Source organism: Dipodomys merriami, unplaced genomic scaffold (genome assembly GCF_024711535.1).
Source record: "Dipodomys merriami isolate MVZ:Mamm:240054 unplaced genomic scaffold, mDipMer1.0.p SCAF_65, whole genome shotgun sequence".
Lineage (NCBI taxonomy): Eukaryota > Metazoa > Chordata > Mammalia > Rodentia > Heteromyidae > Dipodomys > Dipodomys merriami.
Genome location: NW_027206235.1, coordinates 7,433,338 through 7,456,913, shown reverse-complemented (window position 1 = coordinate 7,456,913; position 23,576 = coordinate 7,433,338).

Below are 23,576 nucleotides of genomic sequence, written 5' to 3'. Positions count from 1 at the left end.
TCTGTGCCTGTTGTCCCTCAGCTCTTCAGCTCAAGGCTAGCACTCTACCACTTAAGCCACAGCGCAACTTACAGCTTTTTTCTTTTTGCTTATGTGGTGCTGAGGAATTGAACCCAGGGCCTCAGGCATGCAAGGCAAGCACTCTACCACTGAGCCACCTACCCAGCCCTTTATTTGATATCTTGAGCTCTTGCCTAAATTACAAGTTTGAGATGTTTTTTCTTTTTCTTCTTTTGTAGATTTCTAGAAATTTTGTACACAAGCAATCAGTCACATTGTCTGTAAATAGATAAATAAAACAGTCTGAATGATTTTAACAGTTTTTCTTTTCATTTTCAACTTTCCTTTGTGTGTGTGTGTGTGTGTGTGTGTGTGTGTGTGTGTGTGTGTGTGTGTGTGTGTGTGTGTGTGTGTGTGTGTGTTGATCATGAGACTAGAATTCTAGGCCTGGGCACTGTCCTTCAGCTCTTCAGCTCAAAGCAAGGTCTCTGACTTGAGCCACAGCACTGCTTCCAGTTTTCTGGTGGTTTATTGGAGATAAGTCTCATGGACTTTCCTGCTTGGGCTGGCTTTGAACTGTGATCCTCAGATCTCCATCTCCAGAGTAGCTAAGATTATAGGCATGAGCTATCAGTGCCCATTTTTTTTTTTGTTGGTTGGTTGGTTGGTTGGTTTTTTTGTTTTTGTTTTTGTTTTTTGTCAGTAGGGGTGAACTGTAGGCCTGGGCACTCTCCCTCAGCTCTTCAGTTCAAGGCTAGCGCTGTACCACTTGAGCCACAGTGCCACTTCTGGCTTTTTCTGCTTATGTACAGCTTAGGAATCAAACCCAGGGCCTTATGCATGCAAGGCAAGCACTCTACCACTGAGCCACCTTCCCAGTCCCCCTTTTTTAAAATCCATGGTTTTTTTTGCTGGTCTTATGGCTTGAACTCGGGGCCTATGTGCTGTCTCTGAACCTTTTTGCTCAAGACTAGTGCTCTGCCACTTGAGCCAAAGCTCTACTTCTGTCTTTTCACTGGTTAATTGGATATGAGTTTCACAGACTTTCCTGCCCAGCCTCCACATGTTCTGTAGATTTCAACCTCCTGAGTAGCTAAGTTTTTTTTTAGACATAATGCAAGCTTTTTGTGGCACATGATTAAAGTGGGGATGAGTGATATAGCTCAGTGGGTGGAGGCTGCTAAGATTATAGGTTAGCACCAGGTTTACTTTTCATTTGTATATTTAAAACTATTTTAAATGAAGGTTTTGATTTTAGGATTCTGGAATTTTAACTTTCTTTTCTCTCCTTTGTTTTTTAATCTTCTTTACTTTTTTAAAACCTTCTTGCTGGGAACCGGTGGCTCAAGCCTGTATTCCTAGCTATTCAGGAGGCTGAGATCTGAGGATCATGGTTCAAAGCCAGCCTAGGCATAAAAGTCCGTGAAACTCTGATCTCCGATAAACCACTAGAACACTGAAGTGGTGCTGTGGCTCAAGAGGTAGAGCGCTTGCCTTGAGTTGAAGAGCACAGGGACAGCACCCAGGCCCAGAGTCAAGCCCCATGACTGACAAAACAAAAACAAAAACAAAACCACAAACCCTTGATGATGATTATTTGAGCCTTTATTAGAATTTTAGTTTGTTCATAGTGTTTTGTTTTGTTTTTTGCCAATAACTTGTGTTTGAACTCAGGACATTATGTTCACTTGCTTGTCCAGATGTCATTTTACCACTTGAACTACACTTCCACTCTAGCTTTTTGCTGGTTATTTTGGAGATGGAGTCTTGCAGACTCTCTGCATGGGCTGGCTTCAAACCACAATCTTCTGTTCTTATCTTCCTGAGTAGGCAGTATTACAGTCATAAGCCACCAGCACCCAGGTCCATAGTGGGTTTTTTTTGCTTGTTTGTTTGTTTGTTTTCGGTCTTGGGGCTTGAACTCTGGGCCTAGGTGCTGGCCCTCATCTTTTCAGCTCAAGGCTAGCGCTCTACCACTTGAGCTATAATGCCACTTCCTGTTTTCTGGTGGTTTATTGGAGATAAGGGTTTCATGGACTTTCCTGCCTGGGCTGGCTTTGAACCGTGATCCTCAGATCTCAGCCTCCTGAGTAGCTAGGATTACAGGCGTGAGCCCCCGACACCCAGCTCATAGTGTTTTTTTTAATGTATTTCTTCAGATTATGAAACTAACATGCTGCCTCATACTAAGATGATAGGTACAGTGAATTTCTTTCTATAGATTTCTATAGATATTTGCAATAAATATTGCCCTGTACATACATAATTTATCACAGCCTACCTCTGGTGTCATTTATCACTTTGAGTGAAGTAAATAAAACTTTCACTCTCTGTGTCTTAGCCAACCCTGTGGTAGATTTCCTTCATTATGACAAAAAACATGAGGAAAACAAATTATAAGGAAAAATAGGTTATTTTGACTACCAAGGTATTAATCCCTGGTCACTTTTTTGTTGTTGTTGGTCATGCGGCCTGATCTCTGGGCCCTGGCACTGTCCATCAGCTTTTTAGCTCAAGGCTACTGCTCTACCACTTGAGCCACAGTGCTGAGCCAACCTCCCACCCTTCCCTGGTCACTTTTGAAGTATATGGGATGAGAATGATTTGGAAGCTACTGGTCCTCTGTCTTTTTCTATGTGTAACCACATTGACTTTCTTTCTGTGTTTTTTGTTTTGTTTTGTTTTGTTTTAGTTTTAGGTTTATTTTTTTGGTTGGTCTTGGGGCCTGAACTCTGGGCCTGGGCATTGTCCCTCAGCTCTTTAGCTCAAGGATAGTGCTCTACCACTTGAGCCACAGCACCACTTCTGGCTTTTTCTGCTTATGTGGTACTGAGGAATCGAACCCAGGGCCTCATGCATGCAAGGCAAGCACTCTACCACTGAGCCACCTTCCCAGCCTCACCACATTGACTTTCTTATTTCAAATTTTTACCAACTCTAATTTGGAATCCACTGAAGGGAATTTGGAAATGTTTTCCTCCTCATTAAAGTAATGAATAACAAGCCACTGTACCAACTTAACTATACAAATGGAAGTTGAACCCCTGGAATTAAAATCTTAGCCCATTTGTTCTCTTCCTTTTGTAGCCTGATTCTTTTGTTGTTGTTGGCCATGGGGCTTTAACCCGGGGCCTGCGAACTGTCCCTGAGCTCTTTTGCTCAAAGTTAGTACTCTATCATATTGAGGCGAATTAACTGGTGAACAAGAAAATCCACCTAGGCACAGTTAAAGGTTAAAGGAGTTTTATTTATTTATTTATTTATTTTGTCTGTTGTGGGGTCTGAACTCTGCGCGTGAGCATTATCCCTCAGCTCTTATGCTCAAGGCTAGCACTCTACCACTTGACACTCAGTGCCACTTCCAGCTTTTTCTGCTTATGTGGTGCTGAGGAATCAAACCCAGGTCCTCATGCATGCAAGGTAAGCACTCTTCCACTGAGTCACCTTCCCAGCCCTCTTCAAAATTTGTTGTTGTTATTATAAAGGTAATATACAATTATATAAGTCAGGTTAAGAGTGCATTTCTTTTTGGACAATGTCACCCCTTTACTTTCTTTCTTTTTTTTATGGTTGGTCGTGGGGTTTGAATTCTGGGTCTGAATGCTGAGGCTGAGATCTGAGGATCACAGTTCAAAGCCAGCCAGGGCAGGAAAGTCCATGAGATTCTGATCTCCAATAAACCACTTGAAAACTGGAAGTGGTGCTGTGGCTCAAGTGGTAGAGCGCTCACCTTGAGCTGAAGAGCTCAGAGTTCAAGCCCCACAACCAACCAAAAAAAAAAAAAAAACAACCTTTGCATAGTGCATAGTGCATAGTGCTGGCTGCTCATGCTTGTAACCTGAGCTAAATGGAAACTAAATGGAAGGCTAACATTGGAAGGATTAAGGTTTGAGGCAGCAGAGCAGAAAAGTTACAGAGACTCCTCAGCAGAATTGGATACTGTTGTGTGTACCTTTTATCTTAGCTAAACCAGAAGCCTAACATAGATGGATATACCTAAGCAGGTAGCTAGACCCTATCTAAAAAATAATCACCAAATATTAGGGCTGGAGATGTGGTTCTGCTTTAAAGAGTTCTTATCTACAAAACATGAGGACTTAACTTCAAACCTAGATATTGGAATTAGTCCAAAACCTAAGAGCAATCAAGAGGAAAGAAGATAGCTTAGTAAACAAAGAATAAAAGCATCGGGAGGTATGGGCATTGGTAGCTCAGGCCTGTAATCCTAGCTACTCAGGATGCTAAGATCCGAGGATTGCAGTTCAAGGCCACCTAGGCAGGAAAGTCTATGAGACTCTTACCTCAAATTAATCACAGAAAAAGCTGGAAGTGGCACTGTGGCTAGAGTGGTAGAATGCTAGCCTTGAGCACAAAGATGATCAGGGACGGCACCCAGGACCCAAGTTCACAAGCCCCAGGACAAGCAAAAAAAAAAAAAGCATTGGGAGTAAAGCTGGACAATCAGACTGGAGTCGTAAAGATCTGGCTTCTGAGTCTTGAGTGGAACTTGTCACTGTCATGTAGTTATTTTCATCTTCTATTGTAGGTGGAACTAAAAGTATCCTGGTCTTGTGGTTCATAGTCGCTGATGTTTTCTAGTTATCTAAGGATGACTAAGTCTCTCTCTGGGAAAAGGAAGTATAAGTACTAGTGCCCTAGAGGTTTTCTGTAGCATCCAGTTTCAAGGGTTGTTTTCCTCTGAAGACTCTTCTTTTTTTTGGGGGGGGGGAGTCCAGTCGTGGGACCTGAACTCTGGGCCTGGGCGCTGTCTCTCACTCAGCAATTTAGCTCAAGGCTAGCACTCTACCACTTGAGCCACAGCGCCACTTCCGGTGTTTTTTCTTTTTGCTTATGTGGTGCTGGGGAATCGAACCCAGGGCCTCATGCATGCAAGGAAAGTGCTCTACCACTGAACCACCTTCCCAGCCCCCGAAGACTCTTCTTTAACATGAAACAATTCAGAACATTAGCAGAATAAAAAACAGTAAAACTCTTTCTTGAGTTATAACATATCCGTGTGTGTGTGTGTGTGTGTGTGTGTGTGTGTGTGTGTGTGTGCGTGCAGGAAGGAAACTGTAAGGTTTTATGATTTGCATCAGAAGTTATATTAAAATTTTCCCTGATTGACAAAGGCATTGCAACTTAAACTAGAAACAAATCTACTGAAAGTAGACATTTAAGTATAAAGACTTGTCATTTAGAAATCACTCAGGAAAGTCTTTTTCTTTTTTTTTAACTGACATGGTTGCCAGGCTGGACTGAACTACTTGACTTAAGCAATCTTCTTCCTGTTCTAGTCTCGTGACTAGCTGTGACTATAGGCATGCTTCTATACTTGGCCACATCAGATTTTGAGCAGGGGAAGTGTAATATAAAGATTATTAGTTAAGTAGAAGGTGGATAAATACTAAAAGGAATGAATGAGAATATTAATAGATACAGACAAAGCAGGTGAGCTGAGCACCAATGGCTCAAGCCTGTAATCCTAGGTACTCAGGAGCTGAGATCTGAGTACTGGAATTCAAATCCAGCCTGGACAGTAAAGTCTGAGACACTTGTCTCCAATTAACCTCCAAAAATCTGCAAGTGGAGATTTGGCTCAAGTAGTAGAGTACTAGCATTCAGCTGAAGAGGACAATGCCCAGGCCCAGAGTTCAGGCCCCAGGACCAAAACAAACAAACAAACAAAAACCAATTAATTGCCCACCAAGGAAGAATGAATAATAAAGGAAGTAAGGGAAAAGTGAAGAGCTCCTCTTACCTATCCTAAACCAAGGGTGAAATTCAGACCTCTTCAAAGAAAACATGTCAACTACATACACAGCTACAAAGCCGCCAATAGTGAATACAACTTTCTAGAATCTTCTGTAGAACTGGTTCTCCATGCTTATGGGGAAGAGTCAGAGTGGGTTAGTTTATAGAAATGGCCAGTAGATGCACATGAGCTGGACCTTAAAGAGACGGAGATTAGCGTGAAGGCACAGCTGGAACTCCTTTGTTAGGCTACTGTGTGGAAGAATAAAAATTGAGGGCTGGAGCCCAACCAAAAAGGGGCCTTTTGCATGTGTGCCAGGCAGTGTCACTCTAGTGCCATCTGCTGATGAACATAGCATTCCATCTACTGGCAAAAAAATGTTTAGGGTCCAGTGACTGTCTGTCTGCTCTGGATGGCTTTGAATGGTGATCTTTAGATCTCAGCCTCCTGAGTAGCTAAGACTACAGGCATGAGCCACTAGCACTGGGCTACAATTCAGCTTTTTATTGGTTGACATAGGGTCTCATGAGCTTTTTTTTGCTCAGTTTGGCCTCAAATTGCTATCGTCTCAATCTCTGTCTTACAACCATGAGCCATTTTCTCAGCTGGAATTGGACTTTCTTCTAGAGTTTATGTAAAGTTTTGGATTCAGCAGAAATAACTTCCTTTGCTACAAGGATTATTTGTTGGCAGAAGATAAAACTGTAAACTTACTAAGCAGACTATCTGATGATTTATGAAGGAATGCTTTTACAAGCAGACCAAAAGTATGAGGTTCTGAGTACAAGCTCCCATGCACACAATAAATTTAAAAAAAAGAGAGAGTAGGAAATGCTTTAAAACAAATGCATTGCTTTGCTCATCAATATAAGGCAATCCTCTAACGTACAAAACACTCCCTAAAATCATTCAGTTCAAGCTCTAGAATCCTAAAAACAACTTTCTCTAATTTTCCATTGTTAGATACTATCGAGGTAATTTATTTTCATGCAAAGGTATTTTACTTTTCTTCAGCAAAATTACTAAACATAACTTTGCTCAATCAACAATTTTATGATGAATATTTGAGGAACAAGATTTAGCAGAATATTTTAATTATTTATACATATTACTGACTATTCTTCCAGGAAGAGTGAGCAGTTTAAAGAAGTATCATCATTGTATGAGAGCGTTTACTTCCTTTTCTGCCAATACTCTTTATTTTCCAGTCCATAAGTAAAAAGGGATATAACATTATTCTAGTTAATGATAGAATTATTTGCATTTATCTGATAACTAATACACTTTAGTAAAATCTAGAGATGCCATTTTTGTGAAAGTGGAAGCCTAAAACAACTACTGTATCATCACTGTTGTGAAAATTAGAATTGTGCAATCCTAGCCAGGTACTGGTGGCTTATGCATACAATCCTAGCTACTCATGAGGCTGAGATCTGAGGATCACCATTCAAGGCCAGGCAGAAAAGTCTGTGAGACTCTTCTTTCCCATTACTCACCCGAAAGCCAGAAAGCCAGAAGTGGTATTGTGGCTCAAAGTGGTAGAGCACTTTCACTGAGGGAAAAAAGTCAGGGACAGCACTTAGACCCTAAGTTCAGGCCCCACAAATGACAAAAAAAGAAAAAGACAGGGCTGGGAAGGTGGCTCAGTGGTTGAATGCTTGCCTTGCATGCATGAGGCCCTGGGTTCGATTCCTCAGCACCACATAAGCAAAAAGAAAAAAGCCGGAAGTGGTGCTGTTGCTCAAGTGGTAGAGCACTACTCTTGAGCTGAAGAGCTGAGGGACAGTGCCCAGGCCCAGAGTTCAGGCCGCATGATGGGACCCAAAAAAAAAAAAAAAAAAACGCAAAAGGAAAAAAGAAGTGTGCCATCCTAAGAACTTAATTTAAAACTTTATGAGGGATAATTAAAACATTAATTAAAACATTTCAACTCTTTTTTTTTGTCGGCTGCAGGACTTGAACTCAGGGCTCGGGCGCTATCCTTCAGCTCTTCAGCTCAAGGAGAGTGCTCTGTCACGTAAGCCACAGTATCACTACAGGTTTTCTGGTGGTTTATTGGAGATAAGAGTCTAATGGACTTTTCTGCCTGGGCTGGCTTTGAACCACGATCCTCAGATCTCAGGGTCCTGAGTAACTAGGATTATAGGTGTGAGCCACTAGTGCCTGGCTCAGCTAAGTTTTTTAAAAGTTTGCTTCAAGCAAATTATGGGCAGTAGAAAAATATAGCTCTTCCTACTTACCTGTCCTTTTTTTTTTCATTATGAGGATGGAACTTAGCGGTCCATCTAACATGATTGCTGGATTGTGTAACAATACATTTGACTGGGCACTGGTGCTCACAATGGTAATCTTGGCTACTCAGGAGGCTGAGATCTGAGGATTGTGGTTTGCAGTCAGCCCAAGCAGGAAAGTCTGTGAGACTCTTTTTTGTGTGTGTGTGAAAATACTGTACAGAGGGGTTACAATTACATGGGCAAGATAATGAGTACATTTCTTATCAAGCATTGTAGCCTCCTCCTTTGTTCCCCTTCTCATCCCTTCCTATCCTCCCCCGACCCTCCTACCCAACCCTCCCCCCCGACCAAAAGTTCGTTTTCAACATAACGACTTGTACATTGTGAGACTCTTATTTTTTCTTTTTTCTTTTTTTCTTTTTTTGCCAGTTGTGGGGCCTGAACTCTGGGCTTGGGCACTGTCCCTCAGCTCTTCAGCTCAAGGCTAGTGCTCTACCACTTGAGCTACAGTGCCACTTCCAGCTTTTCCTGCTATGTGGTGCTGAGGAATCGAACCCAGGGCCTCATGCATGCAAGGTAAGCACTTTACCACTGAGCCACCTTCTCAGCCCCATTGTGAGACTCTTATTGCTAATAAATCACCACAAAAGCTGGAAGTGAATCTGTGTCTTAGATGGTAGAGTGCAAGCATTAAGCATAAAAGCTCAGGGACAGCTCAGGCCCTGAGTTCAAACTCCAAAACTAGTTGTCTCCCCCCCCCCCCAAGAAAAAAAAGAGTCTATTTAGTCTGGTAGACTGGTTTCCAAAGTGGAATGTTAAGTAGAGCCCAGAAGTTAATATTTCTGTTCTTCCAGATTCTCACTAGCAATTACTGTTGTCCATGTTCTGGATTTTGGCCATTCTGATAAGTGTGCTGTGCTGTATGTGTGTGTGTGTGTGTGTGTGTGTGTGTGTGTGTGTGTGTGTGTATATGCTCGTGCCAATCTTGGGGTTTGAACTGAGGCATAGGGCTAGCCCGGAGTTTTGGTTAATTGGAAATGAGTCTCACAGGCTTTTAGGCCTAGGCTGGCTTTGAACCATGATCCTTTAATGTTTGCTTTCTGGGTAACTAGGACTATAGGTATGAGCCATCTGCACCTGGCTCTTTTTAATTTGCGATTCTTTTATCCACAATTTTGTTTTGGGGAGCCCGATCATGGGGTTTGTACTCTGAGCCTGTGCGCTGCCCCTCAGCTCTTTAGCTCAAGGCTACTGCTCTAACACTTGAGCCACAGTGCCACTTCTGGCTTTTTGCTTATGTGGTGCTGAAGAATCGAACCCAGGGCCTCAGGCATGCAAGGCAAGCACTTTACCACTGATCCACTTTCCTAGCCCCTGCAATTCTTTTATGAAATATGATGTGGAACATTTTTTCATATGCTTGTTTGCCTTATCCTCTTTGATGTGTTTTAAAGCCTTTAGCCAACTTTTAAAATTGGTTTGCTTTCATTTTATTGTTGAAATTTAAGGGTTCTTTACCGATTTTGGGTGCTTTGAGAGACTTTTACTGTTCTGTAATTGCACTCAATTTTAAAAATATCATGTATTATTGGAATGAATGATAAATATATTTGTATTGTTGAAAAAGAACAGATGTGAAGCCACTTAGCATAGAACATGGAATGTATATGTTTAATAATATTATTTGGATTTATTTTTTTGGGGGGGTCCGGTCGTGGGGCCTGAACTCTGGGCTTGGGCGCTGTCCCTCAGCTCTTCAGCTCAAGGCTAGCACTCTACCACTTGAGCCACAGCGCCACTTTCGGCATTTTTTCTTTTTGCTTATGTGGTGCTGAGGAATCGAACCTAGGGCCTCAGGCATGCAAGGCAAGCACTCTACCACTGTGCCACCTTCCCAGCCCCTCATACAGGTTTCTTAAGTAGTATGCTAACTAAAGGAGACAACAGAGAACTACCTTATAACTAAAAGAATAATATAGGTATTTTGGAATGATCTGGTTTTTAACACATTTTTTGGGGGTGGGGGTCGGTTGTGGCACTTGAATTCAGGGCATGTTCATTGTCCTTGGGCTTTTCTGCTCAAGATTAGCACACTACCACTTTGAGCCACAGCTCCACTTCTGGTTTTCTGGTGGTTAGTTTCCTACTGAGGCTGTCTTTGAACCATGATCCTGAGATCTCGGATTACAGGTGTGACCCACTAGCACTCAGCTTGATCTGATTTTTTAATTATTATTACAAGTTTTAGTAAATCTAAAAGGTCATGTGAGTGGGTTTTGCATTATTTTTCCATCTGGTCTCACTCCTCTTTGTCCCCTCATGCACACAGTTTCTACTTCTTTTACAGCCTCCTGCTGTTTTTTGTGTTTATATCTGTATCTTCCATGTCTTTCTTCCAGTTTCTTTGAGTCTATAAGTGTCTTCCCTGATAAAATTGAAAGTTCTTTATAAATTCTTTGTAGGAGTTCAGGCTTGATATAAACATTTCTCTTTAGTATTCCTATTAGGTCTCTCCATGTTGGGTATATACTCTGTATTCTGTAGATACTAAATGATTGAATAAACAGATTTCAAGCTTTCACATTATATCCACCCTTCTTCCTTCCTTCCTTGTCTTTTTTTTGCCAGTCCTGGGGCTTGAACTCAGGGCCTGGGCACTGTCCCTGAGCTTCTTTTGTTCAAGGATGGCACTCTACTACTTGAGCCAGAGCATCATTTTTGGCTTTTTCTGTTTTTGTGGGACTGAGGTAGCAAACCCAGGGCTTCATGTATGCTAGGCAAGTACTCTGCCACTAAGTCACATTCCCAGCCCTGAACTAATTTTTCATTTAAAAATGTACATTTACCATTTGTTCTTGCTACACATTTTTATAATGCTATTAAAACTTACATAAGAAATTACAAAATATTATTTAGAGCTTGTAAAAAGAGCTCTATTGTTACTAGCTTTATGTATTTTTCCATTATTTTTGTAAATGTTGGAGCAGGTTAATTCTTTTTTCTTTCCTTAAGCCTCTTTCTTTTGAAGCAATTATCCTTTTTCTAGCCAAAGTATTAGGAAACAGAGACAATCTTCCTTTTAAATCTAAATGACAAAACTCAAACCAATTAAGATTTCAGAGACACAAGAATTAAGGAGGTTTTAATCTAAACTTATATTTGCATTTATGACCATTGCCTCTCCAGAGGGAGAGCTGGGGAAAGTAGACCCCTACACCTTGCTTTCAGGTTGAAGACAATCGACATGGAATAGTTTAACATAAAAGGCTTTTTTTGTGTGTTAAACGCCTTTTTGGAAAGGAGCATACAATCTTTAATCAAAATCCTGCCAATTTGCATTGTTCATTGGGGAATAGGCTTTCAAAAGCCAAGGAACAAAAGAGGATTTGGTTTTCCAATCTCCCCAAAGCAGCGGCAGATTGTGAAGCAGCTAACAAGAGAAATCAGAGTACTGTACACATTATCTAGGTGTGTGTATATGAGAGAGATCGAGATCTGTTACACACTATTTATAACAACAGGAGCATCAACAGATGCACTGAATCGACCTGCATGCTCCCAACTCCTGTTTATCTCCTCCCCACCCCAAACTGGGATACAAAGAGGATGGGAGGAGGGGACTAGAGCGAGAGAAATGCAGCCACCTATGCAGCAGCCCCCCAGAGAAGTCCCTGGAGGTCCTGCCCCCCCAGCACCGGGGTGGGGGTTGGGGCGCCCACAGGCTCGCCTGCTGGGGTAAAGGTACAGGAGCTGGGTTCTGGCTTCGGTGATGTTTACTCAGTAGGCTGGCAAAAGGGCTGAGGAGCAGGAAGCTGCGCTCCCATTAGGGTCAGGAAAGCAGGAGAGTCTCTGTGACCCGAGAACCCCCTGCGGAGTCATGGCAGTGCGAGCATGAAGGCAGGCTTGGGGAGGAGGAGAGTCTAGTGCGGGATCGCGTGTGCGCACCTTGTGCAGGTGCATCGGTGCCTCCTCCCTCTCCTTTCCCCTCCGCAGCAACAGCGCATGCGCCGGTCTAGGTGAAAGCAAAGCTGAAGCAGGTGAGCTCTCCCAATCAGAGACCGGCATTCTCCAAGTACGTATCCTGAAGCTGCCTGCACAGGGCAGCAGGAGGCGGGAAGCTAGAGGCTGGTGGCAGGTGGCAGAGCAGAGGGCAGGCCCCACGGCTGGGGGGGGGGGGGAAAGTGAGACTTGGGCATAGCCTGGAAGGCCGGAGAAAGTCCTAGAAGCTGTGTGTGAGGGAAGTTCCTTCTTTCCTCAGCCCCCGGAAGTGGCTGTTGTAAACTTCACCCGCGGGGGGCGGGGTATTCCCCCTCCCTCTCCAGGCTCCTAGAGGCCCTCAGGTTCCAACAGTTTTAATTTGGGGCCTCCTACTCGGAGGCTGGGAGCTGCCTCTGGGGTCTAAGGACCTCTGGACCACAAAGCCCCCAGAGGTAAAGGGTTCGACTGGGACGGGAGGTGTGGAGCTGAGCCGTGGGGGGAACGGGGGTCCCCGGGCTGGTTTGGGCCACTGCGGGGCCCCGTCGTTAGCCGGGACAAGCCTTCCCAGCCAATCCTGGCCCACTGAAGCTAGATCTCGGAGGAGCAACCTAGGAAGAGAAGAGCAGGTAGGACTCCACCTCCCCACAGTCAGCCCCTAGGGGCATAGCCTCGCCATTCACTCATTTGTTCATTCCTCATCATTTGTCATTCATTCATTTGTCAGCCCTAACCAGAGTCCGGCAAACTAAAGAACAATTTGTGCTAGACTGGCTTTTGCCTTCCCTCCAAGACTTGGAATATGTCAAGCTGTGAGTTTTTCTAAAGCTAGATTTTCTACAGTTATCATCTCAGTTTGAATGTTTATTCCATGCTGGTATTTTTTTTGTTTCTCTAGGCAGATATTTATTAGAAAGGGTGAGAATTCAACTCTTCCTAATACCTTACCCATTGATAAGTCTAATGATCCTGGAGGAAAGAACCTACCATTTCCTCATTTAACAGTGCCTCATAACAGAAGAGTGGTTAGAGCAGGAAGTGAACATGCTTTCCTAAGAAATGCATAGGCGGCAAAGGCACTGCCACCTGCTATAAAGGAAAAGGGAAGGATCCCTTTCATTCAGTACTTTTCTGTATTAGTCCCGGCTTAGCCATTTTATTAACGGTGTGATTTTAAGCAAACCACTTAATCTACCTGGGCATTAGATTCCTTCTTGGTCTGATAAGGAGAATGGACTTAGTTTCTGAAGTCTGTTTTAATGAACCCAGGGGCCTGTAGATGTATCTTCTCTGGTGAGCTACATCCTCAGCCCTTAAACATTCTCTCCCCTCTCTCTTTTCTCTCTCTCTCTCGTTTCTCTCTCCTCTCTCTCTCTCTTTCTCTCCCTCTCCCTCCCCACCCCCTGTGTCAGTTGTGGAGCTTGAAATCTGCTGCCCCTCAGCTCTTCAGCTCAAGGTGAGCTTCCACCACTTGAGCCACAGCACCACTTCTAGTTTTCTGGTGGTTCATTGGAGATAAGAATCTCATGGATTTTCATGCCTGGGCTGGCTTTGAACCTTGATCCTCAGATCTCAGCCTCCTGAGTAGCTAAGATTACTGGCATGAGCCACCAGTGCCTGGCTCATAAACATTCTCTTTAAAAGTAAAATGTGAAACTGCTGATGGACAGGGGTGGTTTTCTAAGGATGAAAGCACTGAATGAAAAAAGATGGGTTTACATTCAGGAATCCAAACTTCCTTGCTGCTTCAAAAGGGTCCCGTGAATTGAGGATGACTTTTGGGGGCTAGGAAAAAAGATTTATTTGGTGAGCCATTAAACATAAGAAGAGGATAGATTATATTCTGAAAGACCATCTTTTCATTTTCTTATAATTTTACTTTTTTTGGGCGGGGGGGTTTGGTCATGGGGCCTGAACTCTGGGCCTGGGTGCTGTCCCTCAGCTCTTCAGCTCAAGGCTAGCGCTCTACCACTTGAGCACAGTGCTACTTCCGGTTTTTTTCTTATGTGGTGCTGAGGAATTGAACCCAGGGCCTCAAGCATGCAAGGCAAGTGCTCTACCACTGAGCCACCTTCCCAGCCCCAGGGCTTCACATTTGTTCACATGTTTCACTGGCATTCTACCACACCTCTTGCCCTGCTTTTTTTTTGCAGGTTATTTTCAAGTGTGTAATTCAATGGTTTTAATATATTCATTATGTGTTACAAAAATCACCACTAACTGACTCCTGAATATTTTCATTATCCATAATAGAACCTGTTATCAGATGCAGTGCCCTCCTGTTCTTGAATCTCTGGTAATCATGAGCCTTGTTTGTCTGAATTTGCCTATTCTGGACATTTCAATCTGTTTAATGGCTTTACTTACTTCTTTTCTGTGTTGTAAATTTCATTAGTCAAATGATGTTTCCTATTACTCCCCCCTCCTTTTTTTTTTCTTTGGCCAATCCAGGGGCTTGAACTGAGGGCCTGGGTGCTGTCCCTGAGCTTCTTTGGCTCAAGGCTAGCACTCTACCACTTGAGCCACAGCTTCACTTCTGGCTTTTTCTGTGTATGTGGTATTAAAAAATTGAACCCAATGCTTCAAGCATGCTAGGCAAGCACTATACCACTAAGCCACATTCCCAGCCCTTACTCCCCATTTTTTAGGAATACTGGCACCTACTTTTTTTTTTTTGGTCGGTTGTAGGGATTGAACTCTGGGCCTTAAGCAATGTCCCTCAGCTCTTCAGCTCAAGGTGTGTGCTTTACCACTTGAGCTACAGCTCCACTTCCGGTTTTCTGGTGGTTTATTGGCGATAAGAGTTTCATGGACTTTCCTGTCTGGGCTGGTTTGAACCACGATCCTCAGATCTCAGCCTCCTGAGTAGCTAGGATTACAGGCATGAGTTACTGGGGCCCAGCCTGTCACCTACTTTTTAAGCATTAATAATTCTGATTCCTATTTTTATGGCTTAAGATCATAAAGTCTTTTAGTCATTTTGAAATAGTTACAGTTTTCATGTGTTTTGTGAGTATGTCTTACTACACTACTTTTCATTCATACTATTCTTTCTTTATTCTTTTTTTTTTCTCATATTAACTTTCTTATTCTTATTTTTGTGGGCAATTAAAATGACCTAACTTGAGAATGAGATAAAGCTGAGAAAAGCTTTCCTTCTTTCCTTCCTTTCTTTCTTCCACCCTCCCTCCCTTCCTGCCTTCTTCCTTCCCACCTTCCTTCCTTCCTACCTTCCTTCCTTCATTCCTTCTTTCCTTCCTTCCTTCCTTCCTTCCTTCCTTCCTTCCTTCCTTCCTTCCTTCCTTCCTTTCTTCCTTCCTTCCTTCCTTCCTTCGTTTCTTCTTTCCTTCCTTCCTTCCTTCCGTCTTATCTTTTTCATTTCTTTCTCTCTCTCTCTCCTTCCTCGTCTTCCTCTTCCTCCTCCCCTCCTCCTCTCCTCCTCCTCCTCCTCCTCCTCCTCCTCCTCCTCCTCCTCCTCCTCCTCCTCCTCCTCCTCCTCCTCCTCCTCCTTCTTCTTCTTCTTCTTCTTCTTCTTCTTCTTCTTCTTCTTCTTCTTCTTCTTCTTCTTCTTCTTCTTCTTCTTCTTCTTCTTCTCCTTCTCCTTCTTCTCCTTCTCCTTCTTCTCCTTCTCCTCCTTCTTCTCTTTCTCCTCCTTCTCCTTCTCCTTCTCCTCCTTCTCCTTCTCCTTCTCCTTCTCCTTCTCCTTCTCCTTCTCCTTCTCCTTCTCCTTCTCCTCCTCCTCCTCCTCCTCCTTCTTCTTCTTCTTCTTCTTCTTCTTCTTCTTCTTCTTCTTCTTCTTCTTCTTCTTCTTCTTCTTCTTCTTCTTCTTCTTCTTCTTCTTCTTCTTCTTCTCCTCCTCCTCCTCCTCCTCCTCTTCCTCCTCCTCCTCCTCCTCCTCCTCCTCCTCCTCCTCCTCCTCCTCCTCCTCCTCCTCCTCCTCTTCCTCCTCCTCTTCCTCCTCCTCCTCCTGGGGCTTGAACTGAACACCTGCACACAGTCCCTGATTTTCTTTTGCTCAAGGCTAGTGCTCTACCACTTGAGCCACAGTGCCACTTCCAGTGTTTTCTGTGTATGTAGTACTGAGGAATCAAACCCAGGGCTTCATGCATGCTAGGCAAGCACTCTACCACTAAGCCTCAATCCCAGACCTTGAGGAAAGCTTTTATAACTTCATAAAATTTATTGTTTCTTTGTCCTATGTGTATGTTAATGACTCTAGCGCTTGCTTTTTGTGTTTATATTCCCATTTATTTGCTACTGACAATTCCACTTGACAATTCGAAAATCTTCTATTACAAATCAAATATTTGAAAATCAGAACACAGTGAATCATCTAATTCTTACCCAATACCTAAATGACCCAATACTGATTAAGTATATGCAAATAACTATTTCCTATCACAGACGTTTTAGCAAACAAATGACTGGCATTGAGGTATGAAGAGATACATAGGATCAAATAAAAAAATCACTGATACATTAGCTATTCAAAATTCCTGTCCTCTAGAATTGTAGCATTCAGGAGCGTTTTGTTCATAGGCTGTATCCAATCAACACCATGAGATTGATTCCTTACTCTCTGCTGTAATCAGACCCTAATCTTGCAAGGATCTTGGTCCCAATCATTCCTCAAACAATAGGTGGAGGTACATCTGAATTGCTTTTATTCACTCTGGTCAAGGCTGCTGTTTGGGCTTCATCCCCAGGCCCTAGCCCAGGTAGGTCCTTTGTTGAGGGATGGAGGAGCACACAGGCATCCTACAGCTGCTGGTCCCTGGCCCTGCTGGCAGACTGGGGAGTAGGGAGCATGACTTCCACATTTGGACTCAAGAAGTCATGGACCCCAAGGAAGCTGGAGGGGGCGGAGAGTCTTCTAAATCACTTGAGGTGCTGTCTTTTTCAGATACTTCAGAAGACTGAGGTGATGTCTTTGTCAGACACTTCAGAAGACTCTGTGTTAGGGTTTGTCAAAGTCCCTCTGAGGCGTCCATTGGCAGCTATGTGGAAGAGCTGAGAATAAGTCTCCAAAGAGGCCTGGGAAAATTATGCACTCATGAAAAAGCCAAAGACCAAAAGCCAAAAGCCAAAGTTTGTGAGATCTCATTTCAATGAACATGCTAGATATTGTTCTATATATTTGTAATTCAAGATATGTGGGAGGTATAGATAAGAGAGCTGTCTAAGACCAGCCTGGGCAAAAAGGTGAAACCTTCTCTGAAAAAAAAGGCTAGAGGTGTGGCTCAAGTAATAGAGTCATACTGGTTGTGAAGTTGTGGGATCATATGATTACCACATTATCTGTATCAATTATGTGGAAATTGAAGAAATTAATAAACTCCAGTGATTCATTTCTGTAAACTCAGCTTCTCAGGAGACTGAGATCAGAAGATTGAGATTTGAAACTGACCAGGACAGAAAAATCTACAAGACTCCATTTCCAATTAACCAAAAAAAGCTGACTTGGAAGCAGGATGCAAGTGTTAGAACACCAGCTGTGAGCAAGTAAGTCAAGAGAGAACATAAGACGTTGAGTTCAATCCCCACTCCCCCGTAGTAGAAAAAAAAAAGGAAAAAGAAAAGAAATTGAAGAAACTGAGCTCTTTGTGGAAACTACTATCTGTCTGGAAGAACATTTAGATGTGAAGATGTTAGATGCTGAAATATGCTTGTAATAATGGGGATCAAATATCCTATCAATTTCCTTTCCTATAAGATAAACGGAAGGCTGTTGATACCTCTTTGCCATATGTGTACATATATGTGTGCAGTTTATTCCAAATGTGTACATATTTGTATGCAGTTTATTCCAAATGTGTGCAGTTTATTCCCAGTTTCCTAGTCTTCTTCCATTCTGAAGGCAATTTCTTTGGGATTTACCTTTGGGAAAATAGTGGTATAATTAATTAAATGATTTTGGGGCTCAGTAGTTTTTCCCTGACACACCCAATTAATGGCTGCCTGCTCTTGGACAGTCTTTAGCCTCTCAAAATCAGATAGGTTTCCTTAGTTGAAGCAAAGATAATAAACCTGAGTAAGGGAAGGGGTGACAATGTCAAAAAAGAAATGTAAGCCAGGGGCCAGGGGCTCATGCCTGTAATCCTAGCTACTCAGGAGGCTGAGGTCTGAGGATGGTGGTTCAAAACCAGCCCAGGCAGGAAACTCCATGAGACTCTTATCTCCAATAAAGCACTAGAAAACCGGAAGTGGCACTGTGGCTTAAGCAGTAGAGTGCTGGCCTTGAGCTGAAGAGTGCAGGGATAGTGCCAAGCACATAGTTCAAGCCCCACGATGGGCCGAAAAAAAAAAAAAAGAAAAGAAAAGAAATGTACTCTACCTGACTTATGTAACTATAACGCCTCTGTACATTACCTTTATAATAAAATTAAAAATTAAAAGATAATAAATCTGAGGTAAAATAAAATAGTCAGGCTGGGAAGGTGGCTCAGTGGTAGAGTGCTTGCCTTGCATACATGAGGCCCTGGGTTCGATTCCTCAGCACCACATAAGCAGAAAAAGCCAGAAGTGGCGCTGTGGCTCAAGTGGTAGAGTGCTAGCCTTGAGCTGCGAGCTGAGGGACAGTACCCAGGCCCAGAGCTCAGGCCCCATGACTGGCCAAAAAAAAAAAAAAGTCACTTTAGGAGTCATCAAAGGCCTTGCAGATGGAATTGGGGTTTTACAGTTATTGTTGGATATTTGGTCCTGTAATTATATGACTTTTATTAAGGCATTTATAGTTAATGAGTCTTAGTTTTCTCCTTTGAAAAATGGGATAATTCTTTCATTACAATGTTGTCAGGAGCAAAGTTCTAGTCATAATTAAGTAGTAAGTTGCTCAATATATTAATAACTGGTATTTGTGTGTACCTACTACTGTTCTCAAGGTATTTAGGTCCTAGAGAAATTGGATTCTTTATCTCTGACCTTTTGGCTGACATTTCACTTTTTTTTTTAGGCCAAACTATTTTATTAGTTTATTACTCTTGAACATTTTGTGTTTGTGGTACACTTTACTTCTTTTTTTTTTTTTTTCAGGTTGTGGGGCATGAACCCTAGGCCTGGTCACTGTCCCTCAGCTCTTCAGCTCAAGGCTAGTACTCTAGCACTTGAGCCACAGAGCCAATTCCAGCTTTTTCTGCTTATGTGGTGCTTAGGAATTGAACCCAGGGCCTCATGCATGCAAGGCAAGCGCTCTACCAATGAGCCACCTTCCCAGCCTGGAGACGTTAGTTCTTGGTACTGGGTTGTGTCTTCTCCTTAGTCTCTTTATTTGAACAATTTTTTTTAATCCCCAGTGGTCCTTTTTGAGGCTTGCTTAGTGGGAGCAGATACAGAGCACACTGGTATTTTGTTCCTCTTTTTAGTCTTCAGGATGTATTTTTTTTCTTTTTTCTTTTTGTTGGCCATGATGCTTGAGCTCCAGGCCAGTGTGCTGTCCCTGAGCTCTTCAGCTCAAGGCTAGGGCTTTCTACCACTTGAGCCACAATGCCACTTCTAGCCTTTTCTGTTTATATGTTGCTGAGAAATCGAACCCAGGGCCTCATGCATGTGAGGCAAGCACTCTATGGCCAAGTCACCTTCCCAGCCCCTTCAGGATGTCTTTGTACGTTCAAAATGTCAATAATTATTTCATTATTTCTTTCCCCTTCACCAAATCACTTCAAGTTTTACCTGTTCCCTTTCTTAATCAGGAATAATGTTTTTCAGAGTTCTAGGTTAAGTGATAAAAACTGAAGGACAAGAACTTGATATGGCTGCTGGATGGGTGGGTTGGTAGTACAGAGTGATGGGAGGGGTGACTGATCTCAGATTCAGTGTACAAACAAATGTACATGTAAAACTATAACCCTTTTGTAGAATCATTAGAAGATAAAAATGAAAAAAATTAATAACAAAAACCCATTGTCTTAGAATATTAGATTTCTGTGAATAGACGTTCTCGTGGTTTATTAGTACTTGCATATATTTGGATGCTGTGAATTATTTTCTCTCTGTTTAGTATATTTACCCAGAGATTCCTTAATACTGAAGTAAGGTAAATTGGCTCTATATAAGTTGAAGTATCTCCTATAGAAGAGGTTTCTAGGAAGTAGGCAGGCTAAAGCAAGTGACAAGTTCTCTTTCCTTCTTCCTTTTTTTTTTTTCTTTTGTCAGTTGTGAGGCTTGCACTCTGGGCTTGGGCGATGTCCCTCAAGGCGAGTACTATACCACTTGAGCTACAGCGCTACGTCTTGTTTTCTGTATGTTTATTGGAGATAAGAGTCTTATGGCCTTTCCTGACCAGGCTGGCTTTGAACTATTCAGCCTCCTGAGTAGCTAGGATTACAGGCGTGAGCCACCAGCACCTGGCTCCTTCTTCCTTTTATCTTTTTGCAAGAAGGCCTTTGAAAATTACCGTAGATTATATTATTAAAAGTTAATTTATGAAGAAGGCCTTTTGTACACATTAGTAAAAAAGATTTTTATAGAGATATCTCTATGATCAAGAGAGTTAATCATTATTATTCTTTTCTATGTTGGTATTGGGCTTGAACTCAGGGCCTGTTGCTCTTACTTAGCTTTCTTGTTCATACATGGACCTCTAACACTTGAGCTTTGGCGTTACCTTTTTGCTGTTTATTTTAATTATTATTTTTTTGAGATGCAGTCTCAAAGACTTTTCTGACCAGGATGGTTTTAAATATTAATTGTCCTGTTATCAGTGAGCCACCAGTGTCAGCTGAATTTTCTTGCTTTTGTTTTTTATTTTTGTTTATCAGTGAGAGTTTACCTGTCGAGTGAGAGAGAGATAACTGTAGTTTTCTTTCCCAGGACTTGCTTAATTAAAAAAAAAGGGGGGGCATTTTAAACTGTATATTTTATTGGATTGTTAGCTTTTAAAAATTTTTTTAGGGCTGGGAAGGTGGCTCAGTGGTAGAGCACTTGCTTTGCATCCCTGAGGCCCTGGGTTCGATTTCTCAGCACCACATAAGCAAAATGAAAAAAGATGGAAGTGGCGCTGTGGCTCAAGTGGTAGAGCACTAGCCTTGAGCTGAAGAGCTGAGGGACAGTGCCCAGGCCAAGAGTTCAGGCCCCACGACCGGAAGAGCTGGCCCTCAGCTCTTCAGCTCAAGGCTAGTGCTCTACCACTTGATCCACAGCGCCACTTCCAGCTTTTTTCATTTTGCTTATGTGGTTCGGAGGAACTGAACCCAGGGTCTCATGCATGCAAGGCAAGTGCTCTACCACTGAGCCACCTTCCCAGCCCCTTTTTGTTTTATTTCTTTTTCATGTTTTTTATTTTAAATTTCTATTGAGGAACGCTGAATAAAAGAAACCACAAATCACCATTGGACCTTTTATTTGGGAGTGGTTTGGACTTTTCAGTTGCAATATTGTTTTACAACTATCTGGTTGGGCAGAGGGAGTAGGTGACTAATGCCTGTAATCTTAGCAATTCCTGAGGTTGAGATCTGACTATCTTGGTTCAAATCCCGCCAGGAAATTTGTTACTCATCTACAATTAACCACTAAAATGGCTGGAAGTGCAGCTGTGAGTCAAGTGGTAGAGTGCTAACCTTGAGCCCGAAAACTCAGGCCTTGAGTTTTAGCTTCAGGACCAGAACCAACAAAACAAAACAAAAAACTTCATTAGGAGGAGCTGCTTGTTTTTTGTTTTTTGTTTTTTGTTTTTAAAGAAATAGAATTATCTGTCCTGCAGTTGGGTAATACATATTCCATTTCCAAGTTCAAACATAATTTGTTATTATTTTTCCACAATTATTATTTTTTGGATAACTTTTCTTATAAAATATTAAAGTAAATACCTGTTCTTTCAAGAAGGATCATGTTTGTGGCCTTTTTTAAAAAATGTTTTCATCATTTTTGCTTCCAATGCTTTTTTTTGTCCATTGTGGGGCTTAACCTTGGGTACTGGGTGCTGTCCCTGAACTCTTTTGGTCAAGGCTAGTGCTCTCCCTCTTTGAGCCACAGTGCTACTTCCAGTTTTTCTGGTAGTTATTTGGAGATAAAAGATTCTCATGGGACTGGGAAGTTGGCTCAATGGTAGAGTGCTTGCCTCACATGCATGAGGCCCTGGGTTTGATTCCTCAACACAACATAAGAAGAAAAAGCCAGAAGTGGCGCCATGGCTCAAGTGGTAGTCTACTTGCTTTGAGCTGAAGAGCTGAGGGACAGCGCCCAGGCCCAGAATTCAGGCCCCACGACCAAAAAAAAAAAAAAGAGTCTCATAGACTTTGTTGCCCAGGATGGCTTTGAATTTTTATCTTCAGATCTCAGCCTCCTGATTAGCTAGGATTACAGGTGTGAGCCACCAGTGCCTGCTGCTTTTTAAAAATAAACCCTTCTTTTAAAAAATCACTTGTTTGCTAAACAATAATTAAAAAAAATTAGGAACCAGCCTATAGATCCAAAGAAAAATAATCAGTTCTTTCAGGATTCAAATATAAACTTGCTGTTGTATTGTTTATTATATTAACAGACTTTAGTCCACCTAACCTGTAACACACACATCTTGAACAATTTCAATCGCCAATAAAGAACTATATCATTAAGAAACAGTGGGGTATTTTTAAGGAGTTGGAAGACTTACCATGAGTGTAAACTCTTCAAATAGTGCCACTGGTGATACTCAAAGGTAAGCCTCCAGTCTCTTTTTTTTAGTTGAAAAATGCTATTGGTTGCAAGGAACAAGTAATTGTGACTGTCAGAGCTAATTGGAAGAATTTTGATGGAAGCATAAAGGAAGTAAAAATATCTTGGAATGGAGGAAACAGGATGATGGCTTATAAACATAGCTCTGGGTCCAGAGATTCTATAGGGACTATTATGCTTCTTTGTGAACTTTGTTAACTCTGTGTATGTGAAGTTTGTCCTGAGACTAGAGCTTTGGTTGTTCTTTTCCATTACTCTAAATCTTTTACTTGTGTCTCTGCTTATTTCCACTTGGGTTTGGCCATTATTTCATTTTGCCATAATGTCTGTGATTCTAATTTCTCTTGTTCATCTCAGTAGCTCTAATTGCTTCTGCTTAAGCATTCTTTTAGTTTTAGCTCTACTGTTAATTGCTCTTGTACTTTGTATCTCTCAGTTTACATTTTGAGAAGATGCATTTAATTGCATCATTTGAAGGTAGAATGAGATTTTTTTTTTCTGTTGGCCATGGGGCTTGAACTCTGGGCCTGGGTGCTATCCCTCACCTCTTCAGCTCAAGGCTAATGCTCTACCACTTGAGCCACAGCACCACTTCTAGTTTTCTGGAGGTTTATTGGAGGTAAGAGTCTCATGGACTTTCCTGCTTGGCTGGGTTTGAACCGAGATCCTCAGATCTCAGCCTCCTGAATAGCAAGGATTACAGGTGTGAGCCACCGGCGCCCAGCTTGCTTCATCTTTTTTGTATCATAGATTCCTTTATACCTTTGAGTAAGGTGATTAATTTTAGTTCATTCACCTATGGTAGGTGGAGTACAGTATTCTAAGGTATTACAAAACTGGGCCCTTGAGGAGAATTCAACTTTCTATTAAGTATAGTTTTAAAAAATGTAAGTACAGAAATTGAACCTATATATGTAGAACTTTTTTTTGTCAGTCGTGGGACTTTGAACTCTGGGCCTGGG